At 49.6% G+C, this 24279-nt stretch overlaps 1 protein-coding gene across 20 annotated transcripts in view; it reads right to left on the minus strand.

Annotated features, from left to right (window-relative positions):
• The window catches only part of Camta1 (calmodulin binding transcription activator 1), a 744390-nt gene that overhangs the window by 523628 nt on the left and 196483 nt on the right, over positions 1–24279 (minus strand). The gene's annotated exons all lie outside the window — the stretch shown is intronic.

Below are 24279 nucleotides of genomic sequence, written 5' to 3' on the forward strand. Positions count from 1 at the left end.
AATGTCCCCCTCCAGCTCCTCCCTGGTCTGTCTGCTGAGCTCCAACTCAAAATTTAATCTTGACTTCCTCCAAAAAGGCTATTCCCCAAAATGGACTCTCAACACAACCTCTCCCAACCATGTGCCCTGCCCAAGGGGTAACACTCAACATGCAACAGCTAGTCTAGCACAGATGCCATGACTCAGAATGCCCATGGGCCAGGGGCACTCGGGTAGAGCAGGTGGCATCTCTCCAACAGTTGGGAAAGCTTTTGACAGGTCAACTCCAGGCTGGCAGCCCGGCAAGGTATGTGGTCCAAGGCACAAGTTGAGGACAGGTGGGCATGTGCACGTCTGCAGCTGTCTGGGACAGGAAGAGGTCACTCAAATGCCTGGCACAGAGGAAGGACACAACACCTGTTTGTCAAACTGAACCAAACTCTCCCAGGCAAAGACAAAATGGAAGGACCAAGGACTTCCCCAAACTGTCACATCTACTCAGGAGCCAAATAAAGCCCATTCCTGGACAGTCTGTGCGCTCAGATGGTGAGTCTGTCAGATCTCGCAGCTTTGGCGACCTCGGGAAGCTCTGACCTGAAAACAAACTGGGAAGAATAAAAAGGGAAGGAGGAGGACAGCGAGAATGATCTGCTCCTCTCAGGCCGTCCTCTGGCAAACGCTCTGTAGTCAGTGCCCAAAACAAGGGGAACCGTGGCTGTGGCGGGCGCCCACGTCCACCCCACAACCTGCTTGCCCGTAGCACTCTTGTGCTGCAGGGGAGCGTGCCACCCTAGAAGGACCGCCAGGCCCGGGGCTTCACTTGGGCAGTTCAAGAGGCCACAGAACTTTCCAGTGCAGTGAATGTGAGCTGCTCTAAAGGGGACACAGACCAAGGTCAGGAGGACACTCAGCTGTGCCCATCCAGGCACCCACTGCCCAAGCCCAGGCCAGCTGTCTCCCAAGTGCTCTAAAGACTGCGTATGGGTAGCACAGGAGCCACCCTAGCGGCCCCTCCAGTGTGAAGCAGAAGACCCCTGTAATGGGCTGAGTTGAGCCCCCCTCAAATTCACATGTTGAAGCCCTCAGAATGTGACTGCATTGGGGACCCGGCCTCGAAGGAGGTGACGAAGTTAAGATGATCACAATGGGGTGGCCTAATCCAACATGACGGCGCCTTGTAAGGGGACATCTGGCCACAAAGACTCAGGGATGTACACCCAGAGGAAGGACCACATGAGGACACAGCATGAAGGTGGCCGACTACAAGCCAATAAGACAGGCCTTGGAAGAAGCCAGCCCTGCAGACACCTGACCTTGGACTTCAGCTTCCAGGACCATGAGAAGATGAATTTCTGCTTAAACCTCCCGTCTGTGGGGGATGTTCTGGCAATGGGAGCAGACTGATGCAGGCCCTTAGGAGGGGCATTTGCCCATCTTATGTTCTCACTAGGCAGATTATGCCCTCAAGAACTGTGGGCATGGTAGATTATGCATATGAAAGCCATCCAAAAGTCCCGGTGGCCCTGACTCAGTCTGGGGCAGCTGTAGGTACTGCACCTGCTGGGGGTGAGTGACCTCAGCTCACATCTGGGTTCTTCAGCTGATTGGCTGTGCTAACTGGGCCTCAGGTTGCTTCTCTCTAAAATAAGGCAATAATAGCAACTGCTTCTTAGCATTCTGTGAGCTTCAGATCCAATTACGGCTTTCAAGCATGAGGTACAAGCACCCAGCACAATAAAGGTCCAATTACCACCACCCAGTATATTCTATTTTCCATCCTTTCTCAACGCACACGATCCACTCTGATGGCTTCAGGTGTAAGGAGGGGGAAGAAGTTCCCGAAGGAAGAGAAGAAGAAGAAAAGGGCACCATCTGAACAAGAGTTAGAAAACAGGCACAGGACGCGATAACAGAGATTTCCTATGCCCGCGACTTCCCCTCGGGCTGTCACCACCCTCCCGTCCATCAACTACTTGACAGATGAAATACTCTTTTTAAAAGATATTTTTTTTAGTTATACATGGACACAATATCTTTATTTATTTATTTATTTTTATGTGGTGCTGAGAATCCAACCCAGGGTCTCACACATGCAAGGCGAGCGCTCTACTGCTGAGCCACAGCCCCTGCCCCAGATGAAATTCTTAACAGGGCCAGTTTCAAGGCTTTGGGAACAATGGAGTCCTCCTTCCCAACCTGTCTAGTGAGAGAGAAATGCTCGAGGACAGGACAGGCAGCAGCAGCCAGAAATGGGAAGTGATGGGAGACCGTGGAGTGAGCAAGAGGAGATGGGAAGGGAAACCCAGAGGAGAGCGGGGCCCCAGGAGGGCCAAACTGTGCCACCAACTAGCCCATGACCTCCTGCTCATCGTGAACTCAGGTCTCGGACTGTGGATTCCTCCTGGAGTCTAGAACTCAGCCTACAGTCACAGAGAGCCCAAGAATTCACACCAGGGCAGGAGGCAGAGGGCGTGGTGCGCGCACAGCGCATACGTGTGTGCATGGTGTGCTGAGCCGTTCTCTCGCCCTTCAGCCACGGGAAATTGTGGATTCACAAATGTTTTCAGTCTCCCACAGGCCAGGAAAACACCTGCCATGTGGTAATTTAAGGTGAGCAGGGATTCTGGCCTCTATGTTCAGACCCTGGAACCTGGCAGACCCGTGGATCCAGAACCACCTCTGGAAGAGGAGCGCTGCCTTCCGTGGGTCCTGCTGCCCTCAGAACGCCAGCGTCCACGAGCGCCCACCTTCCATGGTTGAGCATCACTGTTCCTCCCTCCCTTAGTCGCCCATCCTGTGAACGTCTCCTGGGTGTCACCACGCTGTCTGCTAGCACCTGCCCTGCCACCCAGAAGTGGCAGGAACTCCACAGCCACGGGTCTTATCCACTTTCATCCAGCCCAGAAACCAGGTCCCCCGGTGAGGGTACCCAGGCAGGCCAGTGGCTTATGAACAAAGTGCAGGGGTGTCTTCACCACATGTTCCCCAAAGAGATAAATCCTGGAACAGAAATGTGGATTAAGCCACCCCCAGCCAAGAAATACACACGACATGAAGGGAATCAGCCAGACAAGGGACTCCTGCTTTCAGGCCCAGGGAAACAGGGGTGGGGACGCACACTTGGGTCCACAGAGCTTGGAGGAGAGTCTGGCACTGCAGTGCGGCTGGGGAGTATAGGGAAAGCCCCCCAAGGAACTCTGAGCTGGACAACGTGGTAGAACAGAATGGGAACTTGAGCAGTTCAACAGGTGACAGGCTGGGTTCTGCCCCCTGACACACAGCAGCCCTGCTTACTGACATTTAACCAGGAAGCCTGCAGCTGCTAACAGGTACCTCCAACAGATGACCACAGCAGCAAAAGCAGGAAATAAATTGGGACAGAGGAACCACCCCTCCTTAGGCTTAGTGCAGGAAAAGCCCCTAAGCTGTATGAGCTAAGTCCCCAGGTTGTTGACAAGCTTTTCCCCATACAAGGAACATAAAATTCACCCTCCAGTAGAAGTACACCAACTCCCTTGCCTTGGTGTTCCCAAAACTTGCTTATGTATAAAGTTAAAAGCCCTGCTGTGCTCGGGGCTCAGACTTTGGGAATTATCCCTCTGGGCCGTGACACCACTAATACAGTATCGCTTCCAGATCTCCGTGTCCTCTGACCCTCATTCCCTGCTACATTTGGAGGAGAATCTGGCACTGTAGTGATTCTGGGGAGTCTAGGAAAACTACCCCAATGAGCTCAAGGCTGGACTTCTATAGGGCCATGTCCATCTGGTCTGAGAGGAAAAGAGAGGAGAGACCCTAGGTTCCCTCCTGCCTGGACATTACTCTTAGAAATGACAGCCAAGGTGTGCTCTGTGGCTGCACATGGATTGGACAAGGACAAGGCCAACCTCCACAGCAGGAGATTGCCCTTGAGAAAATGGTTAAGACACACCCATCCCCACCCTGCTTCTGGAGCAGACACCTTCCACGACCCTACCACGGCCTGGCCTGCCTCACCTTCTAGGGTCCTGGGGTCCAGAGAAGAGGCCGTTCTCAGAGAGGAGGAAGTCTCCGTCCTCAGCCTGGCTCCAAGTCTTTGGGCCTCTCCAGCTCAGAAGAGAAGGAAGACTTTCAGGTGAATGTCTCATAACTGGTCATTGACAAAGCGCAACCACACCTAGGGAGGGGACTCGCTACACTAGACACCTCTCTCTGCATCTATATTCCGATCCAGATGTTGCCAGGACTAACTGCCAGAGCTTTAAGGAAAGACCTCACCTGAGCATAAACAAAACCCCAGCCCTGCAGACTACCTGACCACGCGGTCCCCGGCCCTGTGGCAGGATCTCAACCTCTTGAGGTCAGACTAGTCAGGTGGACAGGTAGACACCTTCCCAGGCACCTGAGGGGGTCTCTGAAATGCCAGCCACTTCTGTGGGAGAAACAGGGTATAGCCACCCACCACCTGGAGAATTTGCCAAGCCTGTACAGAGAGGTGTCATAAAACCCACTTCAGATTCCTGTTTAAATACCTGCAAGGTTGGCTTTTTTAAACACTTTGTTCTGACTGCAGTACAAGCTCTTTCAAAGATCGATCCCCAGGACAGCTCCTGCTCGAGCAGTCAGTACGTGAGGCGGCTTGTGCACACGGCAGGAGGCTGGGGCAGCTCCCTGCAGACACAGCTCCCTGCACACAGGTCTGCTTCCAAGCTGAGAGCCCCCGGCAAAACCAGAGACTGCACTTGTCTTCTAAACGGGTGAACTTCCAGAAGGACCTTGAACCACAAAGACACAGCCAGGAGCGCAGACTCCCATCTCAGGCCCACTTGGGAGAATCACTTTCATCCCCACCCTGGCCTCCGCCCACGAGGGAGGCGCCAGCCCAGAGCCATAACGATGGCGGAGGGAAGCAAGGTCAGAGAAGACCCAAAGGCTCCCAGGAAGAACAGGGGATGCTGAGGCTGACCCTCTGGCAGCCCTCCCTGTGGGAACACCCAGAGGAGAGACCCTTGTGGTCCATCCCCACCCCCCACCAGACTGAACGCCTCCTTGAGGAAGGGGACCAGGTGACCTGCCTCTATGCCCGCATCAAACACAGGGCACTCAGTAAATGAAGTTGGGTTCTTCCTTCAGAGAGTCCTTCCATCTGGCATTCTGGAGCATTTGTCTCACGTCGCTACCTTAACAGAGTACATTTTTTATTTTTAAAAATAAAAAGAGCCATGGGGCTGGGGTTGTGGCTCAGCGGTGGAGCGCTCACCTAGCACATGCGAGGTCCTGGGTTCAATCCTCAGCACCACATAAAAATAAATAAATAAAAATATTGTGTCCAACTAAAAAATAAATATTAAAAAAAGAGCTAGAAATAAATGATTCCGGGGTGGGTTTTAGGTGATCACATATGGTCCCAGCCTAACAGGTGAGACGGTGACCCTCTTTCCTACCTGGTGGCAGCGTGGTCTAATGGCAGTTTAGTTATCTGAGCAGTTCAAAATAAATTATTGAAGCTATACATTTAAATACTCAAAAGCACCATGGTCACACCAAAAGATGTAGTAAAATCGTGCATGTGTGTGAAATGAGATTTTCGTGGCTGACTCCAGGTGAGGAATGACCCTAAAATGTGAAATCCCAGGTCCCCTGAGCTGTCACTCCAGCCTCTAAGCCCCAGGGACCAACTCCACATTCTGAGTCTATGCTCGCCTCCCACCTGAATGAGGCTTATGAGACACCAGGACCCTCATGAGCTGCACGGCGAGCAGCAAAGCTTACAGAAACCTCGGGTGACAGGAAGTGAGAAGGGGCATTGGGAGGGCTGGTAAATTTTGTGCCAGCCACTGCTCCCCCGACAGCCACCTCCGACCAACACTGTTCTCAGCTGGGTCGCTTAGCTCTGAAATCCTGCCGTTCAGGACTCACAGCAGAGAGAAAGGGCCGGGGTTAATTCTCTGACTGCCCAGTCAGGTAAGTCCCTGGAATAACGGTCACCGAGGCCTGCAGGCAGGAGACACAGGGCCTTCCACTGTGACGCTGCTGCAGCCCCCAGCTAGGGAGAGGCGAAGCTGACCCTGGATGCTCAGCAGGTCCCCCTAGGGAAGGTCTCCATCCACGTCACCTCCCACAGCATCTGGCACAGAAAGGGCCTGATAATTGCTCACTGACAGAGCACTGTGCACAGGTGACGCTCACTAAAATTCCTACTGTGTGTTAGAGTCCAGAAAATCCCTTCTCTGTGTTCTTTCATTGGCTCCCTAGGAGAGTGACATTCATGCCAGAGGAAGTAGGAATTCAAGGACCTGAGAGGCAGGCCAGGGCCAGAGCCAGCGGGGCTCTGGTGTGTAGGATGCTCTCCATGTTGCTGTGGAGGGAAGTCTCTGGCCCTTGATGCTGGGCCACACATTCTCATTGAATCTCATAACAAGGCCTAGGCACCATTACTATCCCATTCCACAGATGGATCACTGAGGGCCAGAGAGGCGACCTCTCGGGAATTCATGGGGTGGGGGGCTATGATCAGGTGCAGTGGGCCTGACTCCAGAGCCACACATCTGTTGGCTGTTGGGCTCGCTGCCAGGGGGCCGGGAGGGTGCCCCTGTGAGCCCTTCTCTGGGCGTCCCGGCCATGGCACTCAGCCCACAGGGTTGCTCCGTCTTCAGACAACCGCAGGCCCAAGCCGCTGCTGGGCCCCGTTACCGCTTCTGACAATGCGCACAGAAGGGAAAGGGAGACAGAGGAGTAGAAAAAGATGGATCTGTGTGGGACCCACACTGGCAAGACCAGGACCCTGAGTCATCCATCCTGCTGCCAGCAGCCCTCAGACTCAGAAAGCCAGGGGGGCGTGTCACCTGTCATGGGAACCAGGAGACAAGGGACAGCCTGGCCTCCTCCTTGCCCATCCTGGGAGAGAGTGTGAGCTCTGCACACAGGGAGGTGTCCAGGGGAACACAGGGCAGCCAGAGCCCCAGCTCCCAGCTCCTTGTGATAAACCTGGGGGCTCCTGTAAGAAATCAAGTGGCCATCTCAGGAGGGCCCTGCCTGCACAGCCAGAACACCAGCCACGAGACAGTCAGGGAGCAACGGAGAGGGCCTGTGGTCAGCACATGGTGGGCCAGACCCGCAGCACTGCAGCCAAGGCCAAAGGAACACAGGGCAAGGAGGGCAGCGGTCCCACAGGCAGCAGAGGGACCCGGCCGGGGACCGACAGAGGAGGATCCAGTGCCAGGATACGGCATCGGGAAAAGCCATCTCCCTTGAGAAAGACTCAGGACTCCAGGAAGCATCCATTCATCCCACCAATGTGCACTGGGCACCAGCCACGTGCCAGATGCTATTTCAGGTGCTGGGGACAGTCAGATGGAATGCCCTGTCTACGGGAGTGAGAGGGAACCATGCAGACACCCAAGGACAAGCATTCCAGGCAAGAGCAGCCCATGCAAAGGCCCTGGGGTGAGAAACAGCAAACCAGGCCCTGACCCTGGAGTGGAGTGGGCCAGGAGACCAGCAGGGGTCAGAGGGCAGAGCACGGGTGTCCCTGCTGAGGGGAGGGCTGCAGTTTCTATTCTGAGGGAGAAGGGCCACTGGAGGTTTTGAGCAAAGATGTGACATGACCTGGTGCTCATTCTAGCAAGATTTCCAGGTGGCTGTGTCAAGAATATGTCACGGTGAGCAGGGTGAAGTGGAGACCAGAAAGGAGGCTGTTGATGGCCTGTCACAGCTGAACATGAGCTGGGGGCGACACCAGAGATGGTAAGCACAGAACTGTCCTTGACCAAGTTTTGCTGTACGGGAAGCAGAAATGAGCCAGGCCAGGGGCTCCTTCCTGCAGGACGGAGCGCACACGGAGGCCGATGGGGAGGAATGGCAGAGAAGGAAAAGAAAGGCAGTCAAGGAGACCGCCAGCGCGGCTCGGGGGGTCGGGGGGGGGGTGGAGGGGAGCTGCCGTGGCTACGAGCAGACACAGGGTCAGCGTCCAGGTCACAAGTGGCAAGTGGCCCTGGGTGCACAGCAGGCCTGCATGTGTCCCTCCCCTCCCCTGCACGGCCACGTCTGCTCTATCCTCCTCCCACCACAAAGAGTAGGGGGCAGAGGCTACAGGAGGGACAGGGGGCCCAGAAGTGCTGTTCTGAGAGCCTTGGTCCTGCAGCAGGGCAGCAGCCTCAAGTGGGCACCGGGGAGGAGAGGGGAGGGGAGATGGCCTTACCCGGGAGTGGGCAGGACCTGAACCAGGAGCATTAGGGTGTCCGCCTTGAGGTTGGTGTCATGAGCTGAAGGCCAGGGGCAGCGCGGTGGGTGAGGCGCAGCAGAGAGGACAACGGGACAAAGCAGAGCAGGGAGGGCCGAGCAGGTCTGGTCACTGGGAGCTGGGCAAAGAGCCAGAAGGAGAAGGCCAGGGAGTGAGCCTAGTAATGGACAGGGGATGTGTGTGTGAGCAAGAAGAGATGGCAAGCAGTGGGGACAGCAGGAAGACCACAAGGGCCACCAGCTTTGGAAGAGGGGCTGAAGCCAGTGGCTGGACTGGAGGCCCCAGTGGGAGTGAGCCTGGACCACAGGAAGTGGTCTGGAAGGGGTGCTGAGGTGGACAGCAGATCCATAACCAGAGGGCCAGCGGGAGGGGGAAGTGGCCTCTGCAGGGGGAGAAGGGGGAGGGGCCTCTGCAGGGGAGGATGGGGGTTGAGGAACCAAGAGGACCCAGAAGAGTATTGGGTACACCCTGAAATGGGAACGGGTCAGACTGGAGAGAACGCCAGCAACCTGCAGGGCTGGGGGACAGTGAGGGACAGTGGGCTGGAAGAGGCACTGGGACCAAGGTCCAGAGGTTGCCGCAGCCCAGTGACATCCTTGATGGTCTGACTCCTTCCTCCCAGTAGAATGTAAGCTCCATGAAGGCAGAGCCTCTGCCTTAGCTCCTGCGTCCCCAGTGTCTGAGGTGTCCGACACTCACCATGACACACACCAAGTGCTTAATAAATAGTTGTAGGAAGAATAAATCCATCCTACTGGCTGCCAACTGTTTCTTTGGGGGAAAAAATCCAAAATGAAAACAGAACGCCATGTACACGCATGGGAGCAATCCCATTTCCCAGGATCCAGGGTCTGCGGGGGTGGGAGAGGGCCGAGCCACAGGCACCAGACACTGCCTCCGCTCGGCTTCCTCCGCCCGACCTTCCTAAAGAAGAGCTCAGCTGCTGGCTCAGCACGGCTGGCCTTTGAACTGGGTGGTCTCCCCGTGTACCCTTCACTCTGACCCCCACTGAACCTTCCATCTTGGAACCAACATTCCGCTAACATGCAAAGCCCTAGAGTTCGGCTGGGGTCCAGGGGATGGCTCATGTGTGGTCCTCAAGTGAATGAGCTGGCACTTGGGATCAGGGAGCTCCTAGTTAAAATGAAGCCACATACTGTACTTTCCTAAGTCATCCTGGGTCCAGGGGGATTTAGCCTGTCTGTAACTTTAATTTTAAACTAATTCTTAAAGCTGGAGGAGATTTGCAACACAGGTCGACAGATCATCTAGAAAGTCCTGTGAACAATTTCAAATGCGCTTGGGGACAGCCTTGTCACGAAGCTCTGAGGGATACACAGAGCCGGGTCTGCACACCTCCAGACTGCCCTACCCCAGTGTGCAAGGGACACCTGAGCCAGCTTCCTGAGTGACAAAGGAAGCCGCCACTTCTGCCTCTAGTATGGCAGAGAATGCAGAGAAGGAAAGGAAGGCAAGAATTTGGTAAAGACACGCCAGGACAGGTGGTGGGTGTGCTCACTGAGTTCCCAGAGTCCTGGCAGGATGCTGCTCCCAGCAACAGAGAGGCCCTGCTGCTGTCCCCAGGCAGGAGCGGCTGGGAGCAGGGCCCACCATGCACCCAAGCTAACCTGAGTCTCTCCCTAAGAAGCCCGTGCATCCCTGCAACCCTTGATTTGCTAATTCCATCAAAAATTAAACTCTTAATTGTATTTCGTTTTCAGGGTCCCTGCTGTGACTGTGTAGCTAGTGTTGGTCTCACTCTAGTGATTACCTGGACCTTCCAGCATGTGGTTTATTTTATCTTGCAGTGACTCCCTCTTTTTTCCTTTCTCCACACTCAAAAATTTCTCCTTGTCACAATAATTAATTGGTTCTATTCCTAAAGCAATTATATTCAAATTATCTTAATCGAGCACAGCTCTGAGTGTCATCAAGCAAAAGAGCAAATCCTGATCCCTACTAGGCCAGGAAGGCTCCACCCTGCCCCCCACAAATCCTGTGTCCCAGGCCCCAAGACAGGTGCCCAAATGTGACCAAGGACTTTCCCTGCTATCGGGATGACTGAGCTGGTGAGCCCTGAGGCAAGACCTAAAATCTCCCCTTAAGAAAAATGAGAACTCGCTGCCTGGTAACAGGAAATCTAAGGTTTGCACAGTCCACTGGACCCACAGGAGCCCTGCTCCTGGGAAGGCCTTAAACGTGGGAGGACGAGGCTGGAGCTCAGCTCTGGCTGGGCTGACACCCCGTCATCACCAGCCAGCTACTGGGAAATCTGCACTTATCAGCTTCACTGTCTAATCCTAGTGACCTCTGTTGGGGAGGGGAACAGCAGCAAGAAATCTGGGAGCAGGAAGAAAAATTGGGGCTGCAAAGGGCTTTGAGACACACAGCCTCTTTGGGGACACAGACAGGTTGAATGATGACTTCCAGGATCACTCTGAGCATCAGGACTCCTGGCAAGAAGAGAGAATGGAAGGGAGGACGCTGAGGGCAGGCCAGGAGTGGAAGACAGGGAAAGAGAGAGCGATCAGAGGCAAGATGTGCGCCTGCCCGAGGCGCGCTGCAGAAGGTGGGGGGCTTCTCCCTCTGAATGCCCTTTCCCCTCCTGCACCTGCCAGATGCTGACTCCTGATGTCAACTTCTCTGTGGAGCACGCCCTCCTCACTGAAGGGGACAAAGTTTCCTCCGGAATGTGTAGACAGGATGCAAAGTTATGCTACAGTATCAGTAAGTCACCCCTAACATTGCAGTGGCTCCAAACAAAAAAGGTTGTCTCTTGCTCCCACCACACATCCACCCTGTACTGGGGTGTGGGACTGTGCCTGGATCCGGGCTGACGTGGCCCCACCTCCACGTGCACATCCATTATGGCCAAGCAGCCAAGCACCAGCAGACCACGGGCAGGCTCTGACAGCTTCTGCCCAGAAAGACACACACTTCTGCTCACACTGCACCAACCAAGGCAGTCGCACACCCAGCCCTGGCTTCACAGAAGGCAGAGAAGTGCAGTCCCATCATGGCCCTGGGGATAGGGGGACTGCAGAAATACTAGCACTGAGGCGCCCATGGGCCAGGAGCTGTGATGGGCACTCCCCAGGGACAGCCATGTCCCAGCCGGGAAGAAAAGCTTTACCACTGCGTGGTTGCAGATGAGGAACCAACGCTCAAAGATGTCAAATACACGTACTGAGGTCAGGGTGAAAGGATGAAGAGCAGTCCGCAGGCAGGTGCTCCAAGCCCAGCCCTCAGTCTCTGCTCCTCTCCACACTCATTCCTAAGACTTTGGTCACTTTCTCCTCTCCCACCAGACCAAGAGTTCTTCAAGGGGGACACGGTGCCTTCTCTGTCCATCCAGCAGAGCGTCAGGCAGAGGGACGTGTCAGTTCCCCCGGGGATGGGAGACAAGACCCATGCCGCAGCCCTTCCTCTGCAGCGAGGGCCTCGGGGCTCCGCCAACGCCAGCAGCAGAGCCACCGAGGGCTTCTGCCTGCAGTTGTCAGCCTCCCAGAGCTGATGCCTCAGCACCTGGATGACCACCTGGGATTCTCAGGGGACATGGGAGGGTCTGGTGTCCCGGCCTGCTGCTGCTGCTCTGGAGCATGCTCAGCCCCAAACCAACCAGCCAGAAAAATCCGGAAGGTTGTAAACAAGCGCCCTCCAGGTTTTTATCAGTGTGGGCTCAACCACATTGGCCGCCAGCTTATTAAATAAAGTAAATTAGGTCTCAATTATTTGCTTGCACACCAGGCAGGAAAAATGAAATTTTCAGTTTAGAAGTAATATTGCTATTAATATGCAGAAGCAGATCTGAAATTGGACTTTGTGTGCACTCCTGCTGAGAGGGGTCAGAGGAGAGGGAGCCTCAGGAAGGGGTCTCCTCCTCACCATGACACCTGTTGGAGGAACACTAGGCCCTTTTGGGAGACAGGGACTGGGGGCCAGGAAAAGCAGTTTGAGAAGGCACAGCAGCACCTAAGCCATTAACTTCAGGTGTGAGCACCAAGTCACTGCCTGATGCCCTGATTAACACTGCCTTCCAGTATGGGAAAATCTAAACCAGGTTCAGCCCAAGCCTTGGAATTTACTTTTTTTTTTTTTTTTTTTAAGGAAAAGGTTGAACTAGTAACAGGGAAGGATGTATTTAACACCCAACTCTCATCAGCCACACAACCCAAGAGCATGTACTGGAGGTGTCTTCAAAGAGGAGCCCCTTGAATCTGCTTCTGTTGCTTTATTCAGGCCTAAGTGGCTCTAAAAGCCAATTGCATATCTTGACTACAAAGAACCAGATTCAGGCATGTTAGTCACCTTCTAGGTCCCTCCTTCCAGAGACCCTTTTTCCATAAGGGCATCGACAATTGTTCCAATGGAATAAAAATGACCTTTCAAAGGTAGAGATATTTAACTTTAAAGAGGTTGAGGTTGGCCTGGGAGGCAGCTTCGTGACAGAGACACACCTGGTGGGGCGCTGCGAGCAGCGGGGGGTCTCCTCCCTGGAGGCAACTTGTCAGAGTGGGTGAAGCGCCTGCTGTGGGGTTCTGCCGCCTCTCAGTGGGGTGACCTTAAGCAAGTTGTCTTTTAAATGCTCTGAATTTTTGCTTTGCACTAAAACATGGGACAATGTTGGTAGTGGCTTCTTGGGGTCCTTAGCAGGATTAGGATTAGAAGCACATAGAACATTTCCTGGTGTCTGACAGAGTTAAAAACAGCGTGGCCGCCCACGCAGGCTCTGGGCCACACTTCACAAGGGCCCTCTGTGCAGAAGTTTTACCAATGGGAGAGATTTATTCATGGGGTTTATGAAGGGGGCTGGCTGCTTCTATAGAATTCCAGAGTCTATACAGAAAAACTCCACACAGATGGGTTTGGGTTTTGTTTTGCTTTTAGTCAAAATGGCGGATGTCTTCAGGGAGGACACATGGCCAGCAGATGGGAAGGGAAAGCAGGAGGAAAAGAGGGCAGAGGTAAGAGGGGCCGGGAGGAAAGATACCACCCAGTGGGGCAGGAGAGGAGGATGTGCAGGGATAAGCCCCCTCTCCGAAGCAAGCAGAACTGGCGCCTCAGAAGGTCGCCAGAGAGGGGAGGGCTAAGTCTCCTCCCTCCACGCATTCAGGCTCCAAATGCCAGGTCTTCAAGGTCGGAGAGGACGGCTTGCTTCTCTTTCAGCAGCCAGTGCTGGAGGCCCAGCCGCCCCCTGCTAACCATGCCTGTGCCTTCCAGAATCAGCCCCTGGAGTTGTGTCCTGGGGGACAGGAGACACACCCAGGTCTCCCCCTCCTGGCCAGGCAGGTTAGTCCTGGCCGTAGGTTCACAGGCCCAGCAGCTGCAGCCCTCGCTGTTTCCCTGTGTGTTCACGCACGTGTGACACCTCCACAGAGACATCCAGAGGAAATTACCAGTGAAGGCGGATGGCAGCGCATCTCCTGTAGATCACCGCTCCTGACCTCCTCCACTGGCAGCCGAACAGCCCCCTAGAGGACCCAGGTAATGCATTCACCTTCCCCCAAACCCATATATCCTACCAAATGCTCCCAGGGAGAAACGCGAGCACCTGCATCCAGAGCCAACCTCTGCCCTCGCTGCCTGGCCCCTGCTGAGATCCCATGCATCTCTAATGTCACCCTGTGCAGACGACAGGGAATTTAGAAGGAGAGGGGAAGCTGATACCGGAGAAGGCTCACACAAGCTCTAGCTGGCGGACCCTGTATTTGCTAAAGGCAGGCCTGCCAAACCTCCGCCCCCAGAGCCCTGATGTTCTCCTGCCAGCCGCCCACCCAAGAGGAAAAGACTTTGCCTGGGGCAAACATTAGGGAGTCGCTGCTGATAGAGACAAGGTTTCCTTACTTTCTACTAAGAAGCATCAGCATGCAGGGAAGATGACCAAAGAGGGCAGGGAGGGCAGCCCCTGACCAGGAGTCGAGCCCCACCTCGAGGGCATGGAGGTTTGCCATGGACTCTCCCCTGATAATCGTGCTGCATTGGCTGGTGCTCGCAAGCACTAGCCAGGAGCCAGGAACTGGGCGTAAGCACCTTTCTTGTGCATCTTCTCATCTGAACACCAAACAGCTCTGGGTGGACAGTGCCAGAGGGGGAGGTACATGTGTGCACGTACCACACACACACACACACACACACACACACACACACACACACACAGGAATATAAGTCAGACAAGCCAAACCCAAGATTGCTGAAAGAAATTGGGAGGATGCAGCCCAGATATGTGCTCACTGGGAGCGGGAAGGAGAGCCAGGCAACTGAGCACAGCCCTAGTTCACCATGAGGCCAGCTTGCCTTTACCAAGGGCCTGGGGAACCAGGTGTCCCGAGAGTGGCCACCTGTCCTAGTCCTGCCAAGCTGTGCAGCTGGTGGACCTTCCACAAATGAGAAGGAGGTGGGGATGAGGCTCTGTCCCAGGGCATACTGCAGTCCACCCACGCCAGTTAAAAAACTTGGGGGGATTTTGTTCGGTTTCCTTTTGCTTTCTACAACTCTCTGAAACACCTGCTTTCTACCTTATTACAGTGACCTCTGGTGGTCAAGAATCAGACATTGCATGGCCAAATGAAAATTAGATTGCTTAATTTCAAGCAACTGAGTACCAAATACTTTGAGGTCCTCTAAAAGTTTCCAAAAAGAGCAGAAGAGGAAGGAGTACGGTCAGGAGCTGCTGCCAGCCCCACTGAAGGACAGAGGCTGGCAGTTACCTGACCCTGAGGAGAACCCAGCCAGGGCTTTGGACAGTGTGCCAGGCCAAATGCAAAGGCTCGGAGCATCAGCCTGGGACTGTTTCAGCCCCACCTCCCCATCCCCCAACCAGCTGCTGGCACCTCAATGCCAGGCTTAGAGGGCACAGGCTCAGGAAGATTTTGTGGGACACTTTCAAACCTGCCAGGGGATCTGCTAGGAGCTCAGAGGCCAGGGTTTCTAGAAGTCTCATGATCTTGGCATGGCACGAGCCCTGCTGAGCTGAGCTATACCAGGGCTCCTGCTGGCAGGCAGAGGCCCCACCTAAACAGAAAAGGCAGTAGACCGCGTGTCAGGCCCAGGAGGGAGAAGGCTAGCCAGGAACAAGGGGAAGAGGGCTGCTGCTCATGTCCTACCCAGCCAAGGGGCAGAGCAGACCAGGTGAGGGTGCGATAAGCTGGCTTTGGGTGTCATTTTGGAGATGGAAGCCCCTGGCTTCAGGGTAGAAGGAAGGAGGAACAAAATCCCAGGGGATGTAACAAATAATCTGTTTCACCCTTGCCTGGGTCAGCAGAAATCTGAGGGTAAAGGTGGGGAGTCTTCTGTGGGAAACAAAATGTGGGGTAGAAGATGGGTCCATGGCATACAGCTCTGCCACCAGCTGAAAACGAAAGCCGAAACGGAGTCTCGACCACCGATCCCCAAACCATCCCCAAACGATCCTAGACAGGTGCTTTCAGGGCCCCAAGTTCTGCAGATAAAAGACTCCAACAACCTCAGCTCCACCCATTCTAGTAACTTCTGGAAGCTTCCAGTTCAGTGAAACCAGAAGTTAATCCTTATTGTGTTATTGCCACCGCTCGCTCGGTCCATGCATGGCGTGTCGGTTTCAATCAAATCCCCAAACACCGAAGATCTCCTGAGTTCCTGCAAGTAGCAGTGAGGGTAGCCTGGCCATGTTGCAGAAGATGGAGACGGACTAGTTCACTCTCCTGGTATTCTTTGGATCTCAAAATGGATGTAGACTATCAATATTGTCTCAATTTTCCTTTATCTATGAGGAGACGTCAGCAAACCTTTCTGCCAAGGATTGTACAAGGATCATTAAAAGGAAAATGTCCATGGTAATTGTGCCTTTATGCATATTTCTTCACTCCAATATTCTATAACATAATAATGTTTCACATTTCTACAGAACTGTCTTTTCAGCATGTTTTCGCATTATGCTTAATTTCGTAAGAGTTTCTCAGTCCCACATAACGACACAGTTCAATGCAAAATCAGATATAAATCTAGCTTAAGAGACTCTCAACAGGAATTTCATTTAAAACTGTAAATGTTAAAAGATTCTGGCTCTGATTTATGTTATGTTGTGTGTGTGTTTCAAAGAGAGAGCTTAACTGGCCCTCTCGACCAGAGATGCTCGCCAAATCACAGCAGCTCCACTCCCGTCTCCACAGATCTGATGGGATGTCTCTGACCCTGGCAGGGGACGCTGGGAGGACAGAGAGCAAGCCTGGAGCCCTCCAAGCTCCACCCCGGCCATCGGAGCCTCGGGTGTCTGGTGTCTGACGTTGGGGCCCAAGCTGGCTCAGGCACAACTTTTAGGGAAAGTGGTTTTGTCTTCCTCTCACCTCCCAGCTCCTGCAAAACCCTGGGGCATCACCTATGGGCCTCCATCTAGCTCCAGGAGCAGATGGGAGCACAAAGAGAGGCAGGGCGCCCCAGGTCAGGCTCTCCATCTGCACGCTCACAAACCTTCACTCTTGAAGGTAAGCGTGCGCCCCTGTGCCTGCTCACACGTGCACCCGGGAGCCGGGGAGGCTGCCAATGCTAAAAGCTCCTCCGAGAGGCAGGCAGGTGCCTTCAGGTACTGTGGACTGTGGGTTCTTGATGGAATTAATGAATCTGGAGGAGGCATTCATCCATTGTCTGAGCGCATTTAAGACAATTTGAAAATGCAGATTATTTACATACTAGGCTCTAATGACTCCGAAGCAACCATTACAGTCCGTCATGTAAAACCATAGCCAGGCAATTTTATTGCAGCCTATCACACGCATGCCGTGTTTAGACAACTTATAATACACAAATTATTTACATCATGAAAACATCTCTGTGGCCCCAGCATTATGCTATCAACAAGAGACAACCCAGCAGCAGTAGATTAAATTGAAATATGCTGGCTGCTTCCTGAAACTTTAAACTTTATTCCAAAATGCTAAAAGCCAAAAAAAAATCACAGTTAGCATCTCGGAACCCACCGCGTCTAAAATTTCACTTGAAAGGTGGAGCTATTGTGAGTTGCAACCCCAAAAAGAGTAAGTCACCACTTTGCAATTGTAAAATCCATTTATTTAAAGAAGATTGAGGTATCCGAGGCTTATGATAGCACTTAACATATTTAAAAATATGCACTGCAAAGCTCTAAAATTTCCTGAATTCCTCCATAAAAAAAAAAATGATTTGCCACTTCTAATGGACTCTACCCAAGCCCAGGCAGAATCTGTAGGGTACACGCCCCCAGAAAAAAGCAATTGAAATGCCTTGTCTTTGTATCTTTCCAGGAAAGTAAATTATATATAGGTCTGTATTCACACCCCTCTCCCCGACAGGTCACCATTGTCCTCCCACGCCACACCCACGGGAGCGAAGAGAAAAGCACCAAGTGGGTTTGAGCAGGTGGATGCCTGATCATAATGAATCCAAGGGCCTCATCTTTCTGCCTCTTAGAACTTTGGTTTCAGACTTTAAAGCAATTCCCATTAGGCAGGTTGACACATGCCAATTAGCTTCAAGTATTTCACAGAATAAAACGCCCCTTGAGATAAATCACCCCACATCCTACACGTCTTCCAAATATCTCCATTTGTTTTTCAATATTTCATTGAAACAAGGCTCTTACATGATGGCTCAGAAGGGGGAAGGAAATGCTGCTAACTTTAATTCAGATTCCTCAAAGCAGGTTATCAGAGAGGACCCCAGACTTAATTAATGACAGAATGAGTGTCTCTAATCAGAAGAGTGTCCCGTTTCTGTCCCCTGTGCCACATGAAATGCAGGGGTTGCCTGGGCATTCTGTATCTTCACAAGTGAAGTAAAGCTTTCTAGAACTAGGAAGAGAACAAGGAGGTGGAGAAGGAAGAGGAGGAGGATGCAGAGGAGGGGCAGCAGTGACCACAGTGCCACGGGTCCACCTCCGACGGGAAAATACCAAGCATAAAGTCAAGGTCACACTGCTCAGTAACCCTGATAGCCACAGATTGCCAGCAGAAGTGGTCTGCTGAGACCCTTGGAGAGCTACATATACAAACAGCTTTGTTTTATATGAATGGGTACATAGAGCATTTGCATTGTGACAAAAGCTAGTTTTTCAAAAAACTTTCAACTAATAGTGAGCCCTAATGAATGCTCTGCCTGCATACTAAAATATTTGGGGAGAAGCATCCTGTGTCTACAACTATCTCTGAAGTGAATCAAAATATGAAGATGGATACATGAGTAGAAGGTGGATATTGATAAAGCAAGAATAACAAAATGTCAGCTACAGAAACTAAGTTCTAGGTATATTGGTTTCATTGCAAAATTCTTTCAACTTCATGTATAAATTTACAAACTGAAACCACAAAAATACTAATGTTCCTTACAAATATGGCATTGATCCCTTTCCAAGTATACACAAATGTCTTTCTACTCTTTAAAGCTGCACAAGATTCTGATTTATGGGTATACCCCACTGGCCAACCTCTCCTTCACTGGTGGACATCAGGGTTGCTTTGCGATGTCAAAGGACACCACAATGAGTATTTGCATAAATATGCCTTTGATAACATTCTATAGGATAAATCCCTACATGTGGAATTTGTGACTCAAAGAGGATGCACAACTCCTGATGCCTAGTAACGCCCGCTAGGGCCTACTCGAGGCAGCTGCACACCCGTGTCGCCCTTGCGGACCCTCACGTGAACCCCATCAGGAGGGACTACTGTAGCCTCGTGTTACGGTTGGGGAAGCTGAGGCACTGAGGTTGAATGACTTGCCCAAGATCTTACAGTCAGAAAGTGGCAGTGTGACTCCAGAGCAGGTCACTTTAACCATTGTGATCACAAATTATGGTCCAAAGGATCGATCCACATATAGTCTTACAACTAGTGTTTGAGGGTCACTATTTCCCCAGGCCATGTGGCTTTTCATTTGTCCAAAATTTAAAGAAAACACTCTCCATTTTTCCATTTGCCACAAAGACCAACACAAAGGACCCGCACAGCAAGAGGATCACAGAACACGGCGGCAGGGCAGCCGGGCCTTGCTGATGTGCGAAGGACACAGGAAAGCTGATGTCCACACGACGTGCCGTCCTCTCCCTGCTCACCCTACCACCTCCCTGCAGCAAGCACCCTCTCTGAGTCCTGCAGGAATCTAGCAGGTAAACAGACCTGCAAAATTCTCAAACTTCTATTTTTAAACTCTATAAATTCCCAGCCTATCTTTCCAGATACATTAATGCAATCTCAAGTATTCTACCTCCATTCTCCTTTATCAGTCAACTGCAAGTAAAAAGAACTAAATAAATAGTACAGCATCTCTCTTGCCATCAGCTAGTCAATTCAGTCAAGCAAATCTGCAGGCAATGCTTGATGTGTCATAGGAATATTATTACCAACAACCTCAAAAGGTCCTTTTGTTTCATTACCTAAAACATTATAAATGATCCCAACATAAAACTGGTTAAGAAGTCTTCCCACAGCAGGTCATATATAGCCCCAACATCCAGGGGCTCCCTGGAACAAGCCTTCATGCCATTAGCTTCCAAGACAAGAAAGCTGCAGCCCTGGGAAGAGCCCTCTGCAAACAGGAGAGCATCAGCTCACAACACAGTTAACAGTAACAATACTTCAAAATACCACTGCACCGCTGTTGCGTAGCAACAAAAATAATGTCATTGATACAGCCGGCTCACTACTTAGCAGAAACACAGCAAACTATGCAGAAAAACTAGGTTGAGAGAAGAGCTGAATAAGAAAAAGAAAGAGGATACCTTCAAATGACAAGGAATCACCCCAGATGTTAACAGAGTGGGGAAAGCACAGCCTTGAACCCTGAAGACCCAGGCTCCACTGGAGGCTTCGTAACTGGCAAGTTGTTGGACATTTCTGAATGCTCGAGTCTGAGAATCAAGGTCAGTCTTCCCTCCTGTGTGGCAGTAAAGCTGGACGCAAAGCGAGGTAGGGTCCTGGGCAGGTGGCAGCTTTCCACAAACAGCAGCTGTTTGCATCATGATAACCACGGGGGGTCCTGGCACTGGCACCTAGCAGGGTTCACGTAGCACTGAGAATCTGCCATGTGTCCCTACCTTTCCTCTTTTCTCTATTTTTTTGACGATGATGATGATTAAAGAGTTCAAGATTTTCCAAAAACTACAAGGAACAATGTAACAGAAATCTATGTGCCAACCAGCCATCTTTTCTAGTCATATTTCACTAGCCTCAGATTTATATTTTAGAAATAATAATTACAGATACACTTGGAGCTCATGAATGTGCCTGCCATATCTCATTCTCCTCCCCCCACAGGAACCCACTATCTTCCATTTAGTTTCTATTTACTACATATGTAGGTATCCCCAAGCAATGTGAATTTTTTTTTTTACATTTGAAGCTTCTGTAAACAGTACCATATGATATATTTATTTCTGCAAAGCTCTTTTTTCCATATAACTCCTTTATAATATGCATACAACAGCATTAGCTTACTAATTTTAACTGCTATATACTATTCCACTCTATAAATATACTACAATGTATTTGTCCACTCTACTCCTGATGACCATTTACATTGCTTCCAAAGACCACCCTTGTATCCATCTCTGTGTAAAGTTTGTATAATGGTGTCTAGAGGGCAGCAGCTACTGAAGTACAGTGTTGTCTTGAAGGAAAGCAATTGCATGATTGTTTGAGTTACAAGCTAAACTAGCCATTTTTTCATGCAATTTCATCTTTATTTGAAAGAATAAACTGTTTATTTATAGATTCAGGTATGTGGCAGGACTTCTGCTTCTCGCCAAGATAGATTAACAGGAATGTACTCTCCTGCTCAGAACAACTAAGAAGCTGGACAACATACGTGAAACCTCAGTTCTCTAGACTTTGGACTTCAGACAATGAAGGGCAGAGATCCCTGGAGAGACAGGGCAGCACAGGTGATTCTGAGTGCCCCAGTTGACTTGCTATGGAAAGTTTCCAGGCCATGGCACAGACAGTAGGGGACCCACACCCAGGAACCTCTTTGAGTGGAGAAGGAACTAGGAATCTAAGGAGGCCATGGAAACTCACACAGGGCAGAGTAATGGAGAAAATGCACAGAGCACTCTGATCTGTGTAGAGGGTCCCCTGTATTCCGATAGATATGGACTTGTTCCATGAGGAAATTATCTGAGGCCATTCAGTGAACCACCCAAAAGGATAAAAGAGAGCAATCACTGTCACTGGAATATGTCTGTTCACACCGAGAGTAAAAAACTTCATCATATACAGAGCATAGAGTTATCAGTCGAGTTTTACCCTAGGAGTGGAGAAAAATTAGCCTTAGACTGAATGCTGCTGTGCACCCATGTGACAAAGCATAAAGGTAAAACCAGGAAGGTTTCAACTGATTCCAAATAATGTTGCCATGTTCCAAAACAAAACTCAAGAACATTTATAGGGGTAAAAATATATACTGTCTCTACCGTAGGAAATTCAGAATGTCTGGGACCAAATGGAAAATTTCCAGGTTTGCAAAGAAGCAAAACATGACTTCTAATGAGAAGGAACGTCAATCACAATCAAACCAGAAATGACCCAGTGATAAAATTAATAGATAAGAAAATTGAACCTGTTTGGAAGAGACATGGAAATATTAAAAACACTCAAGTAAAACGTCTCGATAAAAACTGCAATCAAAATCTAAGATGCAATCTGAGATAACAAATACACTGGATGGGATTAACATAAAATTAGATGTCACGAAAGAAAATATTAGTGAACTTAAAGCTAGTAATAGAAACTACCCAAAATGAAACAAGAGAGAAGGATTAGGGAAAAAATGAACAGAGTATCAGTGACAACTTCAAGCAGTCCAAGAGATGCGTAACATCCCCAATGGAGGGATGGGGACAGAAAAACATTCTTGAACAAAATAATGGCCAATGTTTTTTCCAAATTTGATAAAAACTATAAATCCACAGTTTCAAGAATTTCATTGGTCCCTAAGCACAAGAAATATAAGAAAACCATATCAAGGCCCATCATAATAAACTTGCTTAACTCCAGTGATAAAGAGAAAATCTTAAAAGGAACCACAGAAAAAGGATATACTGTGTACAGAGAAACCAAGACACACATCGCTGTGGGCTTCTCATCAGCAATGATGCAAACAAACCAGAAGACACAAGGCCACTTCCTTTAAAGTCCTGGAAAAAAAACCTGTCCTTCCGGAATTCTTTTCCCATGGAAATATCTTTCAGAAAAAAAGGGGTGAAATTGAGGCTTTTTTCATAGATACAAAAGCTAAAAGAATTCATGACCAGTGGACACGTACTACATGAAATGTGAACGAAAGATGTTCAGGCAGAAGGAACGTGACACTAAATGGAACCTAGACCCACACAAAGAAACAAAGAGACTGGAAATGGAACCCATGTGGGCCTGCCTAAGGCTCTGTATTGTTTAAATCTCTTTAAAAGACAGCTGCTTTGGGGCTGGGGCTGGGGCTCAGTGGTAGAACACTTGCCTAGCAAGTGTGAGGTACTGGGTTTGATCTTCAGCACCACATAAAAATAAATTTTAAAAAAAAGGTATTGTGTCAATCTACAACTAAAAAAATATTTTAAAAAAAACCAACTACTTAAACCAAAACCAATAACAATGAATAATGGGACTTAAAACATCTAGAAATAAACCAAATGAAGAGAGGAGAAAAGTGAGGGGGGGAGAAATAGAAATAGAACTTCTCATACCACATATGAAGTGGCATAATATTATCTGAGCATGGACAGGGATAAGTTAAAGATGTATAATAAGACATTATTTTAATAAGTTAAAATAGTGACTTCAACAGGAGTTATAGCTAATAAGCCAACAAAGGAGATAAAATGGAATCAATAAAAATTCTTAATCCAAAAAAAGGCAGAAAAAGAGAAAAAGGGAATAAACAACAGATGGGAAAAGTAGAAAGCAAATAGAAACCAGAGACGATCACATTAAAGTTAAATGCTCTAAATACTTCAAATAAAAGGCAGAGATTATGGAACTGGACTGAAAATCAAGACCCAACTCTATGCTGTCTGTATGAAACCTACCATATTTACAAAGACGAAAACGTGTTAACACTAAAAGGATAGGAGAAGACATACCCCCATGCCAAGGTAATAAAAAGAAATCATTAGTGGCTATGTGAAAATGCCACAAAGTAGATTTCAGAACAAAGAAGTACTACCAGGAATAAAGAGGATGGTTTCACAATAAAGAAGACAATTGATCAGGGGAACATAAAAGTTTAGAATCAAACAAGAAAGCATCAACTTATATCAAGCGAAACTGATAGAAATATGAGAATCTATGATTATAGTTAGATATCTCCACATCCTTCCCTTAATAATTGATAAAACAAGGAAATAAAATACAGGACTTGAATGGCACTATCAACCAACTTGAACTCATTGACAGGTATAGAACATCCCCACTAAAATCCACAGAACACACACCCTTTTAAAGTGCATACAGAATATTCACCAAGATACATTATATTGTGAGCCATGAAAATGTCTTGATAAATTTAAAAGAATTAAAATAACTTGTCACAGAGTATGTTCTCTGATCTCAATGGAAGTAAATTAGAAATTAATCATACACATTTGACAGTTTTTCAAAAATGAAAATAATAAGACTATCATTTCAACCAACTCTATTTGTTGTCAGTGATAAAATTTGAGTATTTAAGGAACAACTGGAATTTGAGAAAATTTGTCTTCACCCCTGTGAACTTGGCAGCTTGAAAAACATAAAGACTTTTCCAAGGTCATCAGTAAGGGTATCAAGAAAGGTAATGGGAGAAGTTACCATATAATGAAAAGGGTCAACATTTAGAAGATTTGGCATAATTCGGTGAGCCAACGTTTTTAAATGGCCAGTATGATTTTACAAACCCATGCCTAAGTAAAAGATCTTTCCAAAGATTCATATTAAAAGTCGATCCAGAAAGCAAAACGAAAAAGGCCAATGGATTTTATTATAACAGGATGCAAAAATATTCACTGATACACAGTCACATTTCACTTAACAGACCCGTTCGGAGAAATGCATTGTTAGGCAACGTTGTCACATACAAGCATCGTGGAATGTACCCACACAAAC

Source organism: Marmota marmota, unplaced genomic scaffold, assembly GCF_001458135.2.
Source record: "Marmota marmota marmota unplaced genomic scaffold, marMar, whole genome shotgun sequence".
Taxonomy (NCBI): domain Eukaryota; kingdom Metazoa; phylum Chordata; class Mammalia; order Rodentia; family Sciuridae; genus Marmota; species Marmota marmota.